General features: G+C 40.2%; 1 protein-coding gene across 2 annotated transcripts in view; it reads right to left on the minus strand.

Moving 5' to 3' along the window:
- Positions 1-13324, minus strand: part of DLGAP1 (DLG associated protein 1) — a 571137-nt gene that overhangs the window by 309199 nt on the left and 248614 nt on the right. For both annotated transcript variants that reach the window (XM_067547338.1, XM_067547348.1), the window contains exons 5-6: positions 6859-6972; positions 4127-4201 (exon numbers count right to left, since the gene is read on the minus strand). The gene's annotated coding sequence lies outside the window, so the exon portion shown is untranslated. The remainder of the gene's footprint in view (positions 1-4126; positions 4202-6858; positions 6973-13324) is intronic.

A 13324-nucleotide genomic window follows, 5' to 3' on the forward strand; every position in this document is an offset into this window, starting at 1 on the left:
ATTAGGGCTGGCAGGGACACCAAGTTATCTAGTCCATACCCCATGCTGAGGCAGGACCAAGTAATACCTACTAGACCATCCCTGACAGGTGTTTGTCTAACCTGTTATTAAAAACCTCCAGTGATGGAGGTTCCAAAACCTCTTTTGGAAGCCTATTCCAATGCTTAACTACTCTTATAGTTAGAAAGCTTTTCCTAATATCTAATTTAAATCTCTCTTACTGCAGATTAAGCCGATTACTTCTCGTCCTATCTTTAGTGGATATGGAGAACAATTGATCACAGTCCTCTTTATAACAGCCCTTAACACATTGGAAGATTGTTATCAGGTCTCCACTCAGTCTTCTTTTCTCAAGACTAAACATGCCTAATTCTTTCAATCTTTCCTCATGGGTCAGTTTTTCTAATCTTTTATAATTTTTGTTGCTCTCCTCTGGACTCTCTCCAATCTGTTCATATCTTTCTTAAAGTGTGGCACACCGAACTGGACACAGGACACCAGCTGAGGCCTCACCGGTGCTGAATACAGCGGGAAATTACTTCCTGGGTCTTGTATACAACACTCCTGTTAACACAGGATGCTATTGGTCCTTTTTGCAACTGCATCACATTGGTGACTCGTCATTCAATTTGTGATTTACTATAATCCCCAGATCCTTTTCTGCAGTATTACTGCCTAGCCAGTTATTTCCCAGTTTGTAATTGTGTATTTGATTTTTTCTTTCTTCCTAAATTAAGTTCTTTGCACTTGTCTTCATTGAATTTTATCTTGTTGATTTTAGACCAATTCTCCAATTTGTCAAGGTCCTTTTGAATTCTAATCCTGTACTCCAAAGAGCTGGAAACCCCTCCCAAATTGGTGTCATTTGCAAATTTTATAAGCATACACTCCACTTCATTATCCAAATAATTAATGAAAATATTGAATAGTCCTGGAACCAGGACAGACCCCTGATGGACCCCACTAGATATTTCCTCTCAGTCTGACAGCAAACTATCAGTAACTTCTCTTTATGTATGGTTTTTTTCCAACCAGTTTTGCAGCCACCTTATAGTAATTTCATCTAGACCACACCTCCTTAGTATGGTTATGAGACTGTCATGTGGGACTATGTGAAAAGCTTTACTAAAATCAAGATATATATATTGCATCCACTGCTTTCTTCATTTCCAATAGGCCAGTAACCCTGTCAAAGAAGGAAATTAGGCTGGTTTGGCATAATCCGTTCTTGACAAATCCATGTTGGCTATTACATATCATTATATTATCTTCTAGATGTTTACAAACTGATTACTTAGTAATTTGTTCCAGTATCTTTCTAGGTATTGAAGTTAGGTTAACTAGTCTATAATTCCCTGGATCTTCTTGGTTCCCCCCTTGTAAAGATAGGTACTATGTTAGGACTTCACCAGTCCTCTGGGACCCCACACGTCCTCCATGAGTTCTTGAAGATAATCACTAATGTTTCCAAAACTATTCCAGCTAGTTTCTAAAGTACCCTCAGGTGAATTCTGTCAGGCTCTTGCTGACTTGAATGCATCTAATTTACCTAAATATTATGAGAGAGAATAAACATGGAACCCCACAATTCGATTTTTACAGTCACTTTTCAGAGAAGTATTGGACGTTAAGGTATTTGCATAAATCCTTCATGGTATTAGCAAAGCTGTGGAAATAATGTCTTAATTTTGTTTTCCATTAGAATGTCTTAAATAATAGTTTATGTAGACAAAACTATATGTTTTATTGTATCATAATATTTCAATTATAGCTTAAGTTTTTATATAAAACTGTAATATTAAATATAAGTGATTCTCATTACCTATTAGTTAAGCAGCATTAGTAGAGGTGGATTATGTCCTTTAACAGTCAGCAGTGATGTTTACTAGCAGGAACTAGAAGCACAGAAAAATCTGAACTAGACTTTGAATTGTCAGTTTCTTAGGGTATTTTTAAATATATCAAAGTGATAAATCTTGCCATCTGCTACGGAGATCTCCTGGTCTTTTTCCCCTACTCTTGGGTACTCTTAAGGGTATCATCAGGAAAATGGCCCTAATTCTCCTCTCACTTAGACCAGTGTGAATAGGAGTAATTCCACTGAATTAAAAAGGAGCCACCCTCGTGTAACAGCTATGTGAGAAGAGAATCTAGTCCAATGCTGATAAAGTTCCCAGAGAGTGTCATTATTGTGCCTGACAGGGAAGCAAATAAATCTTATCACTGGACTAATGTCTTCAAAGGGAACTGGAGAAAACTTTTCAAAAAGAACAAAAAACAGACCATTCCCTGTAATATTAAGAGTCAGCAGCTCTATTTTTCAGACCCTCGGGTCTGTCTTTGGAGCAAAGGTCTAAGTTTTGCAATTTTGCTTGTAATCAATAAATACTTTCTTCTGATATCTGAAAGGTTCATTTTGGTTTTTTGCAACATATCAAATCACACTCTCTCACAAATCTCTCTGCCTGCCTGCACAGAAACATGCCTATTGCTCTAGAGATATCCACACCTATTGTTTGTATGTGTGTGTGTAAAAATGTGTGTTTGTAAAAGTGTGTGTGTGTGTGTTTGTTGGAGAGGAGTAACTTTATATGTTAAATAGTTCCTGTGGTTAGAATTTTGGTTCCCTTCAGGGCTGAATAAAACAGTTTGTCTGTAGGTTTCAGTGGCTTTTGCTGAATTAATGTAGAGATTTACTGTTCTTCTAGTATGCTCCTGGATTTAATTAGAGTGTAGTGAGTGGGTGTGGCCTCCCTCCGAAACTGACAGGGAGAAACAGGCCGGGCCTGTGGGGGCGGAGCCAGAGACTGCCTGTCCGCTCACCCAGAAGCAAGGGGGCAGGACAGAAAGTATAAAATAGAGGCCCAGGAGCTCAGTCGGTAGCCTGCTCCCAGAGGGGAAGGACGTCCCTTCCCACCCTTCAGAGCTACCTGCGGTCTGGTACCTGGGTGAGCAGACTGGGACCTGGTTCCTGGGTAAGCGGAGCAGGGCCTGCGTCCGGGCGCCAGCTAATGAGCAGCGCGCGGCCTGGGGCCCAGAGATACCCCCGGATCCAACCACCCCACCGGACCCAGTGACCTAGAGGGGCCAAGACCTGGAGGAGCTGCCGGACGCAGATGAGGAGGAGGTGGCCATACCGGGGACAGACTTGGGAGTTGCCAGAGAACGACAATGAGGCATGGGCCCTGACAGGGCCGGGCCTGGAGGAACTGCCCCCTGCTGACCTCCCCAACGAGCTACCTGACCTACTGCTCCCTGAAGGTATCAAGGGGTTCTGCAACCTGCCCCTGGGCGCCTACCCTGACAAGGTTGACTGAATGGTGGCACACCAGGTACCCAAGGGAAAAGGGGCAGGAAGTAGCCCAGGGGAGGGGCCACCCGGTCCAGGGACTGGGGAACTGACAGCGAATCAATGTGTTGCAGTTGGAACTCTGCTGACTCCGTGGCATGCCCCTCTGCCATGGCTAGGGACCTGGACTGGGACGCAGTGGAGTCGGGTGGGCCTGCGTCCCCCTTCCCTAACCACCCCGCCTGGGGCCTCTGAACTGTGTGCTGCCCGCTGGAACTTGGGCTATCGCCTTTGGGCTGCCCGGCTTGAGCCTGGAGACTGTTCCCCTGCCCCGGACTGGGCCAACCCCTGCTGGAGCATGGTAGGGAGTGGGTGTGGCCTCCCTCCAAAACTGACAGGGAGGGACGGCCAACCATCCTGCACAGCGGGACTGTGAGTATACTAATATGAGTCTATTGAGATTTTCTAGATTTATTTGTGGTCTGTGAACTTTTTAAAAGGGATTTTTTTATCTCAAGAACCAAAAATTTCCTTATAAAGAGAGAGGAAGAGATTGTCTACACAGCGCTTTAGTCCACACCACTGGAGTGTACATTTCAGTCCACACCAGTGTGTTGAATGTGGAGGCTGCTGGTGCACACTAAAAGTTCTCTAATGCACGTTAATGTAGTCCTGTTTGAAATAAAAGTTTGAAATGGGACTTTAACACACACTAGGGAACTTTGAGTACACACCAGCAATGTCCACACAAGCCATCCCTCTGGTGCATACTAAAGCACCGTATAGATAAGCCCTAATCAACTTTGGTTTTCTTTTGGAAGGCATTCTCAAGCTTACCAATAGTGGGTATCACATCATCACTTCATGAGTCAAGCCATCCACTTCTGGACATCTTTGGACAAAGTAAGTTAGCTGTAAAACAGAACAATGTGTTCAGCTTATCTAAAGATGAAAAAGACTTGTGGCCTTTGATAAGAGTAATGGAGGTTTTTCAGAAAAACCCAGGTTGCATTAGTGGTGTAGTTATATTTTACAGAACTTCTAGTTTATCAGAAGTATTAAGAGGTTTATGCAAGACCTTATTTATTTTCTTTTCTCTTGAGAGAAAAGCAATGGCCCTGACTTTTTTCATTGAAACCACTGTGAATTTTGTAGTGTTGTCAAGGCTCCTGGCTTCATCTCAAGTCTTGGAATATTTGGTATTTTCTTTGAGCCCCATCTCTTGGAAGCATGTGATTAGGGGAAAATCTCAGTTTACATTAAAAATAAAATAAGTTTGTAGTCATAATCACTACACAGAAACACTTGAAAATGTGAACCAAGTGCACCCTAAAGACTAAAAATGAAGAAGGCAAATAAAATGAACCCTATATATTTTTACATAAAACCTCATGATCTTTTTGGAACCTGACTCATCTTTTTGAACACTTGGAGCTGGCAATATTGTCCCATTTATTTAAATTAGTGTAGGAGCAAGGCCACTGTGATTATCCTGACCAGCATCTAAGACTTAGCTGCTTGGAAAATGTACATGTATTATGATGCCTGGGAGTTGCCAACAAGAACACATTTCCATTTGCAGTGATCACAAGGAAGACTCAAGTCAAAGGGAAAATTTAGTACTTATACAGATGATGTCTTCACTGATTTTTAGAACAAATTAGAATGTTCATTCTCACTGCCTGGAAAATACAGCAGATGGTTTTACCGTTTGTCATGCTGGCTGAATAAGGAGGGCCCTTGAGGTGTATTCAGGAGCTCTGATTACTCCCTTCTACACCAATCTCACGTTGGGGGTGTCACACTGGTTGGATGGGGGGGAAAGGAGGGCATTTATTATATTGTTTGACATCAGTATGTCAAAATCATAATTTGTGAGACATGCCATGTCAGGTACTATTAGAAAGGTTATAATGTGCTAAGTAAGATGATGATGTTTATGTTCATGTGTTATATATGTAATGGAAGTTATGGATATGTTTGATATATCAGTATTTCAAATTGTGCTATCTGGGTAACACGTCAGACAGGATGGCGGCAGAATAGCCTGCTTAATAGCTCACTGAGACCTTCACAGTGCAAGGGGCCCAGAGGGAGAAGACAGGGATATATCTGATGAGTCACCAGGACTTGCTCATGTGACTCTGGACTCCATTTTGGTTCCTGTGAAATTCCACAAGCAGCATGGCAAGGGCCAGAGGACATAAAAAGGCAGAGGTCTGGGATCCATCTTGTCTTCAATCCTGTTCAGCTTTCAGCCACCTATCTACCTCTGGATCAAGTCATCTGCAACTGAAGCTGTGAAACAAAGGACTGAGACCCATCCAGGTACTGGATGTATACCAGAGGGACTATACAAGCCTGCAAACTCCACAATTCTTCTAGAAACCTGATATAAATGGACTTTCAAATCATTTGTATGTGTCTGATTGATTTAATCCTTTAACATTTCTCTTATTGTTTGTTCCTTTTTATAATAAACCTTTAGTTTTAGTTACTAAAGGATCGGCTGGCAGCATGATATTTTGGGTAAGATCCAAACTTATATTAATTTGGTACTGTGGCTGGCCCTTTGGGGTCAGGAGGAACCTTTTTGGTAAAGAGCATAGCGTTTTAAATAACTGGTCTCTTTACTGGACCTAGTGGCCGATTGGGAGCCAGAGACTGAAATGCAGTAAAGCGGACTGTGTGAATGTGTATACTGGCTTCTTGATAACCAATGTGGGGAATCAGCACAGTTTCTAGCTGGTTGGGAAGCCTGACTTAAGTGTCACCCCCCAGTGTTTGGAGAATCTGACCTTGGCATTTTCAGGAGGCTGCCCTAGGCATGGACGGGTCACACCATTGTTAATGGTATTTACAAGATTCTCTATGATTAGAATGGTGAACTCTCAAATAGTGCAGTAACTATTAAACAGTTGAATATAGTAAAGACAAATTTTTCATGGTGCATATCCGAGGGTACTAGTGTTCCTAGATCTTTTCCCCACCCATTAGAATAGAGTTATGTTGGTTTTTATTCTATCTGTCTACTCCTCCCTCCTAAGCTTCCCATGCAGGCTGAAGAGACCACTGGTGGAATTCACAATGGTGAGCAGACGGGGAATTCCGCACTTGTTACAAGATTCTGTAGCCTTCTCAATGGTTGCACAATAGTGGAGAGCCCTGTCGACATCCTACCCTGCTACCTTCTCATATACCCACTCTGGTCCAGTACCTGGTGTAAATCAACATTGTTCCCTTGACTTCAATGGAGGTACATTGATTTACACCAGCTGATGCTCCTGAAGACCTTACATTTTATGGACCAATGGGACTGCCAAAGTATCAGAGATAGTGGTTTTGTAAAATATGGCATGGCAACTGTACAAAGTACCCAAAAGCATCTGGGAGGATTGAACAGCACAACAGTCATCCACCTGTAGTTCCAAAAGGACACCTTTATATTGGTAAATATTTGGGGGGGGAGGTCCTTAATTTTAATGTTTTTAATTTTAATGTAATGCTGTAAAATATTTTCTATAAATATTCTTTGGAATTTAATGGATTTTGTTTAAAGATATTTGTACCTTTACTGCATAAACTTTCTTCAAACTGTTACTCCCAGAATTTGACTCTCCTGCATACATCCCAGAACTTGACAGTACTGCAGTCAGCAATTTTGTATGTTCAGCCACTGCTAGCTGAAAAACAAACATCATATAACTAGGAACATCTTATGCCTTTGTGAGGCAAGGACAGACAGTTTGTTAATCAGAATGAAAAAATGGAACAAGTTTATGGGGAGAGTGAGTTAATATCAACCTTGGTTTTAAGTGCCCCTGACATGGTGTTATGACTAGAAGAACTAGAAATGTTTTCAGATAAGAGTAGTTTATTCAAATTAAGACAACTGGTGACCCAGTAAAGGTTAATGAATTGACCCACTAGGCACTATATGTTCTATGCTTTGTTAGAATTAGCTATAAAACATTTAGTAAAAGTAAATACCTCTGAGCAGTCAGAGGGAGCTTTTCTTTGGGCAACGAGCTGACATCTAAACTCCCCATCAGCTGGATGGAAAGACAAACCCTGGAAGCCCGGCTGATCACTTGAAATCATCTCAGACTGTGGGTAATTATATTTGGTATGTCCTAAACCTATTGTGGGTGTGTGCGCTCGCGCTTAACATCTAATAAATAACAGTTTCAGATGAAAGCACTCATTTGTATCAATTATTTATCAGATGGATGAGCTGTGTCCCCATTGATTTATTCCTGACACAGCCTGTAGAGAAATAGTTAAATTACCACTGCTTTGGGTTCTGGGAAACCCTGGGTAACAAAGCAATAAGAGCTATGCAGTTTTACTGTCATGAATACTTGCAGACAGCAAAATTTAAAATTTCATGCATGAATCTAGATTAGATTAGTACACCTGAGTATTCTGACTGAAAGTGGTTACACTACTGTTTATATCAGTGTGCACTATATCTTGCCCCTATTTTCCTCTGTGGAGGTCAAAATAGTGAGGATGTAAGTCTGCCAAATCTGTATGACTGCAGCAGGAGGGGATATTGTCCATCTACTATTTTAGCGTGCCTTGTCTGTGCACATCGCTGTATTAGATTTTGTCTGTCAGAATAAAGCCCCAACCTTCACATACTGAGCAAGATCCAAAGGAGCCGCACTAATTTATACCAGCTGAGATCCTGGCCCATTGTGTTTTATAAGGGCATTTGTTCCAATACAAAAACAAATACACTTTAAGACCATTATGTCTCATCTCTCGCTGAGAAGCCATTTAAAAATACCTTCCTAGTCTGTGTCTGCACCGACTTAGTCATTTCAAATGCCTCTCACAAATTCAGGAAAATAAGATTGTAAAATATCACTGAAACACATTTAATGGCTGAGGTACAATAATTTCTCTGAATGAATGGTCTATTCAGACATCACCTCCACCAAAATACATTGTATTATATTTTTCTATAGGTACTACATAGATTTCTCATATCAGTTCTGGCTTTTCCTGCTTTTTAGAGTTCACAAGAAATAACTTTGTAGTTCTCTTGTACCAGATACATTTATTTAATAACTTCATGGAAAGAAGGTCAACAGCATCTCCTTTTCAGAATCTTGCTGCACTAGCATTATTTGTATTCTAAAATTTTCTATCAACCTTTCCAGGGTTTAAATGAGATGTCAAATCTAAATTAGCACTGGAAACATGACCTGTCAGGCGCCTTTACTGAAAATTGACAGCTCAGCTGCATATGTCACACGTGAATCTCCCTGTTAGCTACAGACTAAGCATTTGGCACACTGTGAACCACAAAATTGATTAAAGTAATACTGCCAGAAAGAATAAAGAATCTCATACAGTTCTATACATCAGATTGTTCACTTGCCTCTCATTTGAACTGCTGGTTAAATGTGCAGGATTAATTCTTAAAAATGAAATTTAAAGGGCAAATTTGGCCTTATCGTGTAAAAAATATGAAACATTAAAAAACAATGTTGTTGGTCACAGAATTCTGTTCCTCTGGGGAACTCATTCCTTCTTTCCTCTTCAGTTTTTAGAAGCTGCTACCCTACTTCTCTCCCCTCCTCCCAGTTTCTTCTTCCTCCCCCTTTCAGCATAACTTCATTTTTAAACCTGTGTTATCCTCCCTTTCCTGTTGGTCCATGTTCCGCTCCTATATTTCTTCTTTAGCCCTTGTTTCCCTTTTCACTACCCTCACACAGGATATTCTGCTAAATCAGGACACATTATGCATAGTATTTTACTATGCTGATAGCAGCTGAAACAACACTTCTTTTTAATGATCCTTTACCTGTTTTCCATTTCAACTTCAGTGGTCAAAGGACCTCCCTGTTCAGAATTAATCCTGAAAATTGTCTCATAATGTACTAACAAAAGGATTTTTTAAAAACATGTGGTTCATCAAAATTTGATAAGCAACTATAACTAGTTTTGAACAGTAAAAAGCAATACGCAGACAAAAAACGTTGGAAAGAAAGCTACATCCCCTATACACCAAACTCTTGAAATATATGTTCCAATTGCTCTTTTTCAGAAAGCAGCCAAAAAAATCAAAATTCTTTCTTCAAGTTCCATTTACTAATCTTAGACTTACCCTGTTTGCACTTTTATACTGTTATCAACATGACTCACTCCACTGCATATACAAAATCTCAACCACACTTACATATCTCCTGGGTAAAGAAGTCAAAGAGCAGGAGGTCAAAGAGTTGTCAAAGAAACAAGTGAGCAAGCTCCCAGAAGGGATGGTTTCTAGTATTCACCACAACAAATGCTATAAGGAACTTCCAAAACATGCAAAAGCTACAAGTTCCCCTGTCAAGACGAAAAAGTCCCCTCTTTTTGTTTCAGTGTTTTGACTATATAATAAGCAGGTGCAATTTAGAAAGTCAAGCCACAAACTCTACAGAAGATTGGGATGGACTGACTGAAACATTAAAAAGGCTGTGATAAAAACCACATGGTCTGTTCTAGCCTGCTCTGGAAGTCAGGGGAATAAAACTTATTTCCTATTTATTGTCCCCGAGGGATCTGGTCCCAGTACAGACCCCTGGAGGGCACTGCTATTTACCTCTCTCCATTCTGAAAAATGACTATTATTCCTACCCTTTGTTTCCTATTTTTTAATCAGTTACTGATTCAGGAGAGGACCTTCCCTTTTATCCCACGACTGCTTACTTTGCTTAAGAGCCTTTGGTGAGAGACCTTGTCAAAGGCTTTCTGAAAATCTAAGTACACTATATCCACTGGATCACTTTGTCCACATGCTTGTTGACCCGCTCAAAGAATTCTAATACATTGATGAGGCATGATTTCCCTTTACAAAAACCATGTTGACTCTTTCCCAAAAAATCATACTCATCTGTGGGTCTGATAATTCTGTTCTTTACTATAGTTTCAACCAATTTGCCTGATACTGAAGTTACCTGGCCTGTAATTGCCAGGATCACCTCTGGAGCCTTTTTAAAAAATTGGCATCACATTAGCTATCTTACAGTCATCTGGTACAGAAGCTGATTTCAATTATACATACCACAGTTAGTAGTTCTGCAATTTCACATTTGAGTTCCTTCACAACTCTTAGGTGGTTACCATCTTGTCCTGGTGACTTGTTATTGTTTAATTTATCAATTTGTTCTAAAATCTCCTCTGACACCTCAATCTGGGACAGTACCTCAGATTTGTCACATAAAAAAGAATGGCTCAGGTTTGGGAATATCCCTCACATCCTCATCCATGAAGATGATGCAAAGAATTCATTTAGTTTCTCCTCAATAGCTTTATCCTCCTTGAGTGCTCCTTTAGCATCTCGATCATCCAAAGACCCCACTGTTTTTTAGCAGGCTTCCTGCTTCTGATGTATTTAAAAAAATGTTTTGCTGTTACTTTTTGGGTCTTTGGCTAGCTGTTCTTCAAATTCTCTTTTGGCCTTCTTAATTATATTTTTATACTTCACTTGCCAGAGTTCACGTTCCTCTCTATTTCCCTCAATAGAATTTAACGTCCACTTTTTAAAGGATGCCTTTTTGACTCTAACTGCTTCTTTTACTTTGTGGTTTAGCCACAGTTTGCACTTTTTTGGTCCTCTTACTATGTTTTTTAATTTGGGAGTGTACATTTAAATTAAGCTTCTATTATAGAGTTTTTAAAAGTTTCCATGCAGCTTGCAAGGATTTCACTTTGGGCACTGTCCCTTTTAATTTCTGTATAACTAACTTCTTCATTTTTGGGTAGTTCCCCTTTCTGGAATTAAATGCTAATGTGGTGGGTTACTTTGGTGTCGTCCCCCCATACAGGGATGTTACATGTTATTATGTTATGGTCATTATTACCAAGCTGTTCAGCTATATTCATCTTGGACCAGATCCTGTGCTCCACTTAGGACTAAATCAAGAATTGCCTCTCCTCTTGTGGGTTACAGGACTAGCTGCTCCAAGAAGCAGTCATTTAAGGTGTCAAGAAATTTTATCTCTGCATCCCATTATGAGGTGACGTACCCAGTCAATATGTAGATAGTTGAAATCCCGCATTATTAAGTTTTTTATTTTTATAGCTTCTCTAATCTCCCTGAGGATTTCACAGTCACTATCACCATCCTGGTCAGATGGTCAGTAGTATATCCCTACTGCTATATTCTTATTATTCAAGCATGGAATTTCTATCCATAGAGATTCTATGGCACAGTTTGGTTCATTTAAGATTTTTATTTCATTTGAGTCTATGCTTTCTTCCACATACAGTGCCACCCCTCCCCCCTTCATCCCCCAGTATGACCCATTCTGTCCTTCCAATATATTTTGTACCTTGGTATTACTGTGTCCCACTGATTATCCTCATTCCACCAACTTTCTTTGATGCCTATTATATCAATAACCTCCTTTAATATGAGACACTCAAGTTCACCCATCTTAGTATTTAGACGTCTAGCATTTGTAGATAAGCACTTTAAAAAATTGTCACATTTTAGCTGTCTGTCATTATGTGATGCAATTGAATGGGAGTCTTTTACATTTGACTATTTCTCATCAGATCCTACCCATATTTTATCATCTTCCATCCTCTCCTGCTTATTAGGATATAGAGAATCTCCATTAATAGATCCTCCCCTTAAGGGATGTCTCTGTCCGAACCACATGCTCCTCTGCACCTGTCGGCTTTTCCCCAGTCTTTAGTTTAAAAACTGCTCTATGACCTTTTTAATTTCACATGCCAGCAATCTGGTTCCATTTTGGCTTAGGTGGAGCCCATCCTTCCTGTATAGGCTTCTCCCTTTCACAAAAGGTTCCCCAGTTCCTAATAAATTTAAACTCCCATTGCTATGGCCATTAACAGAGTCCCTACCCCAAACAGAGCAGACAGCCTCACTCCTCCCTTCTGCAAGGGGGCCAACTTTCTGGCATGGAACCTAAAGTCTCCCACTGATGGATTCTGGAGCATATTGTTGCCCCCTAGGCTAACGTACAGGACAAGACCTGGCAGGAGTGGGAGGTCAAGGGAAGGATAAGTCACTCACTGCAGGTAGGAATCCCAACTTGGCTCTGTAGAACCTTTTAGGAAAATTCTAGAAATTGTTATGTTGTGGTACAAGCAGAAACAAGCTGCACCAAGGCATACATGGTTACAAAAGTGGTCCATGTTGGAAGTGACAGAGATAGTCAGCACTACCTCTAGATGAAGTGAGACTTTCAGCGTTAACTCAAAATACCTTCTACCTCAGGAATTGTTTGAGGTTCCTGAGGTAGAAGGCACTTTGAGTTAACGCCGAAGGTTAACAGAGGAAGTGGCCATTTCCTAAGAGTTAATTAGAATATTACATAGATTAAGCAAGAATGATAGTTAGTCATTAGTGTAATTATTAATTTCTTTTCCAGTCACTTTGATGTCTCACTGTACTTAATGCACTTTTGAGACTGCAAGCACAATTGCACATACATCATATTGCATCTGTAAATATTGAACTATTTAAATAGTTATACTGAAAGAAGATACTTCACTGAGATTTTAGGACAGCTAAAGTAGAACCATTTCTGGTTCTATCCTCCATCATACACAAAACTGATTTACCACTTTTAATACAGAGGTTGCAGTGCCTGGAGCAGGGAAGTGAGTCCAGTCAACCTTGTGGGACAGATGCCACAGGAGCTGCCACACGTCCCTTTGAAACATTCTGGCAACCCACTTTTGGGACCCGACCCAGAAGTTGAGAAACCCTGCTTTACAGTTTCCCATTTCGGTGTTCCACTTTAAGTTTCTCTGATCATAAAACCTATGTCAGACTGTATTTACTTAGCTTATTCCTTTCCCACATTAAAACAGTATCTGTATCTTTCTGACACTCTTACATAGAGATGTAGAAGTGATTCTTAAAAATCAGGCACTTTGCACTTTTGAAATAATATGCTTTTAATTTTTAAATATTTTCTTACTAATAAAATAACAAAGTTGGGTTTTTTAGTGTCTGCCTGGGAAAATGGTTAATGACACACAAAAAGTCTCTTTCTCTCTCTGTAA

Source organism: Emydura macquarii, unplaced genomic scaffold (assembly GCF_026122565.2).
Source record: "Emydura macquarii macquarii isolate MOO-44397 ecotype Brisbane River unplaced genomic scaffold, CSIRO-AGI_Emac_v2 contig_212, whole genome shotgun sequence".
NCBI classification, from domain to species: domain Eukaryota; kingdom Metazoa; phylum Chordata; order Testudines; family Chelidae; genus Emydura; species Emydura macquarii.